This window comes from Colius striatus, chromosome 4 (assembly GCF_028858725.1).
Source record: "Colius striatus isolate bColStr4 chromosome 4, bColStr4.1.hap1, whole genome shotgun sequence".
Lineage (NCBI taxonomy): Eukaryota > Metazoa > Chordata > Aves > Coliiformes > Coliidae > Colius > Colius striatus.
In genome coordinates, this window is record NC_084762.1 from 22,008,669 (window position 1) to 22,013,483 (window position 4,815).

At 43.8% G+C, this 4,815-nt stretch overlaps 1 long non-coding RNA gene across 1 annotated transcript; it reads right to left on the bottom strand.

Annotated features, from left to right (window-relative positions):
* Positions 1–1,676: 1,676 nt before the first annotated feature.
* LOC133625305 (uncharacterized) lies at positions 1,677–3,770 on the bottom strand. The gene is made up of 3 exons (XR_009818615.1): positions 3,731–3,770; positions 1,831–1,920; positions 1,677–1,737 (listed from the first exon to the last, which is right to left on the bottom strand). It is a non-coding gene; the product is annotated as an uncharacterized LOC133625305 (long non-coding RNA).
* Positions 3,771–4,815: the final 1,045 nt, after the last annotated feature.

A 4,815-nucleotide genomic window follows, 5' to 3' on the forward strand; every position in this document is an offset into this window, starting at 1 on the left:
AGAGCCCTGATCCCGGTGTTTTTACCTTGCCCCCCCCTGAACGGTTCGGGGGGGCAGGCAGTGGGGGGTTCAGTCAGTCGGTTTCCGAGAGCTTCTGCCGTTTGTCCCTCCTCAGGACGGGTGAACTCCACACCAGTCCTCCCTGCAAGTCCGTGGGGTAACTCACAAGCATGGCAGACTTGCACGGGCTGCTCCGATGCGCACTTATTCCAAAGGCTGCAGCTCCTCTCTGCCTCTCGTGTGGGGCTGCTCTGCGGCGTGCAGGCTCTCCAACACGGCCTGGGCCATGGCCATCTCCCCACACAGTCCCCCGCCCGTCCGGGCTCACCCACACGGAGCTGTTGGTGGCTCTCAGTCTTGCCACGAATCTCCATAGGTTTCAGGGGCACAGCTTGTATTCTCGCCACGGCTTGCAGAGGGGTCTCCGGTCTACTGCTTCTCGTTCCTTCCTCCTTCTCTGGCTGAAGGGTCCGCGTGGTGGCCTCCATCTTGTATCACTCTCCACCTCCCGACTCGCATTTCAAATTCCCGTCCCCTAAATAGTGATCGCAGAGGCGCCAGATTGGCCCAGCCGGGCCGGAGGTGGGTCTGAACCTAGGAGCCGGGGGAGGGTCTTCACTGCAACCCGCTCCCCCTGTTACCAAGCTCCTTGCTAAACCAGGACAAGTCCCAAGCTAGAAATCTGCAGTCCTTCTAGAAAGGGAGAAATGCATTCCTCCAGAGGTTCTTGGATTTCAATTCTTCCCTATTTGTTTGAGGCTGAGGAATGATATTTCTTCACTAACACTAGCAGAACTTAAATAGTCAGTCTAAATTATTAGACTTTGACACTCAGGACTAAAATAATAGTTAAAGTTAAGCCTTGGCATTACCATTTAAATGCTTTTCTCCTGGACTAGTTGTGGAGAACTGTGAATGCTTCTGATCATCCCTCATGTTGTTTGAGGGAAGCAGTGGAGACGTGAGGTGACTGAGGTAGTCCCTCAGACCCCCATCTTTGGTAGAACAATTGCCCTCCATTGATGTTGGTGTGGGTTCATTGCCACTGAATGGGCAAGCAGGGGCTTGTACTTAATGTTTCCATTCCTGTCTCCTTGCATCTGTGATCCTGACAAAGGGGGCAGAAACTGTCCTCTGCTCCTGTTGACAAGTGATGTAGATTATTTTGCAGGGGAACTGCCTGAGAAGCAGACACTCTGAGAGTAGTGCAGCACTTAGCTACCAGAGTGCTTGGAGGTATGCCAAGTTATTTCAGTAGGAATGGAACTATAATATCCCTGGTTTCCCCTGCCACGTCAGGATGTTTAGTGCTAATTTCAGTGACAGTCATCACAGCTGAAATGCTTGTTTTATTTACCTGTGCAGATGAAACCCAGCTGCTGATGAGTTTTGCTGGGAGGTGGAAGATTCTGAGTTTTGTTTTGTACAGTTCTTGAGAGGTAAACTGAGGGGAAGGGGAGGCAATCACCCAAGTGTGTGCAGCACAAAGCAAAATGACAGCACCCTGGGACACAAACCACCATTCTTCTTTTTTCCAGTCTGTGGGAATCCTGTCTGGGTTACACTGCTCACAGGTTTGACTAGGAGAGCACTTCTAATGAAGAAACTGAAAAGAAACTTTGATTTTTGCTGAGTATTGATGAGCTCTCTTGCACAACCAGCTTGTGCTGAGGATCCCCTGTCCCGGCCCTTCCTCAAAGGTCCCCTGGTGCTTTGTTTAGAAGATCTTGCAGTAACCTAAATGACAGCAAGCCTCAATTAGCATTTAGTTTGGAGGCTAAAAGCTATCCAATGATTTAGTCTCAGGGATTAAGGAAAACTAAACCTTACCGACAGCTGGATAAAATTCACATTCCTTTCAGTTGTGATCATCCTACATCAAGGAAATGTTTGAAATGTTGGCAGTCTCCTACAATATGCCTGGAAAAGTTATTATATTGCTTTAAGTAATTTAAGAAAAAGGAACCAAAGCTATAGCACAAATGTGTTATATAAATCTTCATTGGGATCACCGTTGTTTTTGCAAAAAAGGTTTGATTGATGTAGAGTCCCAGTGGATGACCTTTAAAAGATACCACATCAATTGGAGGGGCAGAGCTGCAGCTCTCCACCCCCACACTGGCTCTTTTCCTCCTCACTTCTCCTCACCAGCACGCCTCTAGACAGCTATGTCATCTGTAGCCATAAAATAAACCGAAAAATGTCTGGCTCGCTAAAGGCAAAAAAGGATCCCTTTTCTCATCACCATTAAAGTAGGCCATGTACCTAACTGGGCTCAGAGTTGTGTACCTGTGTAAGGGCTTAAATGACCATAAAATCTCCTCCTTCTCCTTAATTTCAGATCAAGGTGATCTGGAATGGTTTTTTTTTCTGAAGCCTGGGCAAGGAGCCACAGGACTCCTAGCTCTCTGTCACCTCAAATTTGTTGTTTAATTAGTTTGGGAACAGTGTATTTGCTACTCATCTCTATAAACATCAAACTATTAATGCCAGAGGAAGGAGAAAGTTTGATTTTCAGACAAGCTTTCTGAAACACAGCTTCTCCTACAAAATACATATAGGGAATTTTCATCATCAATGATGTTTCTCACCCTGAGCACTTAAGCTCAAAAGAAGAGTTCAGCAGAGTGTTGAGGAGGTGCAACTCACAAGATCACTTGTCTAATAATTAAACCAGACTTCAAGAGTCAAAGCTCACCAATTATTGTTTTGGAAAAAAAATGCTTAGACATTTTCTTTCCTTTTCCTTCAACAATTGTCTGTTTGGTTGGAGCTTAGAAAAAGAAAATATTTTTTGTACTACTTTGAATCAGAAAGGTGAGTAGAAACACTCAGTGTTATTGTTACACAAGGGTGTCTTATTTCTAGAAAGCCATATACGATTAATATAAGGCAAAATAAAGTCCTGATGAGATGTCTTGCATGAGACGTTTAGAGGTGCTGTCTTGGCAAATGAGAGTTCATCTGCTCAGACAGAAATGGCACTGGTGGAGCAAACCACAACTTGGAGGGAGGTGAAGTGTTAGCAAAAGATTTGTTTACATGTTGCCTAGGGGCAAAAAGTAGCATAGGGGTGTGGGTCTTCATAGCCACCTACTCCCCTATGGCCAAGTTCCTGCACCAGGCCATTGTATGGTCGTGTGCCTCAACACATTATATGAAGCTTGTGGAGAAATGACTTACTGCTTCCCAGCTAGCCTCCCTAAACCTATGAATCACAGTAATGGAGGTCATTTCTTCAAGTTCAGATGATTTCCTAAAATAAAATTCCTTTTTCCTTCTTGAATTCTTTCTATGACCACAAATATCCTCTCCTCAGCTGTTTCAGTCCCTAGTACTCCTTGTGACTCTCTAGAAGAGTCCTTTGGTCCCTCTTTAATAGCAAACAACCTTCAGGAGAAAGCCAATATGTTTAGAAGCTACCTTAGAGAAGGGGAAAATGTCATAGAGGTTAGACCAGCTGTGGTTTAAGCATCCCTAAAGGCCCAAAAATACTTCTGAACTTTTCATGCACATGATGAATTTATGGATGTTGCAGTATTTCTCTAACAAGTAAGGTCCAGAAACCAAGATTAGGCTTCCTATGAAACAGAACTGGAACATGCAAGCAACAAGCATATGCTTTCCTTGCTGGGCAGGGAGCTCAGTGCAGTTCAGGCACAGGATAGGAGGATCTTTATCAGTAATTAAACAGATATACATCTGAGTTTGATCCATGCTTGATCCTTACCTCAGGGAAGATGACTATGCAGTATCTTGAGAGTCTCTCCAACAAGAATATAGGGTGGATCAATCATGTGGCATGTTGCACTTTCAGCTTTTTTTCTGGCCTGCCACGTGGACCACAGCCACTGAGTTTAAATCAGAGGGAAAACAAAGATTAATTGAAGATCATTTATTGAAAATTGATTGAAGATCAGCTGTTCAGGCTGTACCCTTTCCTGGTTCCTCACGGGAATTAACTCTATCCTAGTTCAAACCAGAACACCCAGACACTGTTGAGAATGTTTTAGGTATTTGGCTTTCATGACATTCTTTGGTTAATATTTGATTAATTCAGATTGTTTCTCCACTTTTTTGGTTCTTGAAAATATTTTGCAGTTGTTTTTCCAGTTTAGATTCTTGAAAGGGCAACTTGAAAATTTCTCTGAAATGTCAATATTTGCTTTAAATGTGTTGCTTCTGATAAAATCCCTGCCACTAAGCTTGTGTGGTAGACTACTCAGAGAATGCTTTGCTCTGAAAGAGCAAATTTAGGTGAGAGAAAGCTACAGAAAATTATTTTGTTTTCTAAAAAACCCACCTGTGACCTACAATCAAAGCTATTCCATAGTTATGGAATCAACAGTTATCCCACCTTGATTACTAGTGGAAAATTCTCCAGGAGCTCATAAGTTTGGACTTAGGAGGACTGGCTAGGTGTATAGTTTAGTGCTTTAAGAGCTACTAGTGCACCAGTTGCCTTTGTGTGTAATAGCCCCTTCAGGTTTGTGCTCTGTGTGGGAAATCGTGAAGATCAAAGTGCATGATGTAGTGGTAAGGAGAAAATGTACTTTTGGGAGAAGAGTGAGCAGGACAACTGGCAGAAGGAGTTCATGGGGACTGTTAAAAGGATAACGAAGAGTGCTATACCTTCCCCAAACTATTTAACTCTTCTTCTTGCCCCTTCCTCCTTGAAATATCAGATTCATCCTTCAGTATTTGTGCTTCTCTCACTTCTTACATCACAGGCCCGAATTTTGAATGCTTCTGCTGTGATTTGCTGTGTCTCACCAACCTTCAAAAGATGATGACGTGTTTGTTTATCTCTGCTAC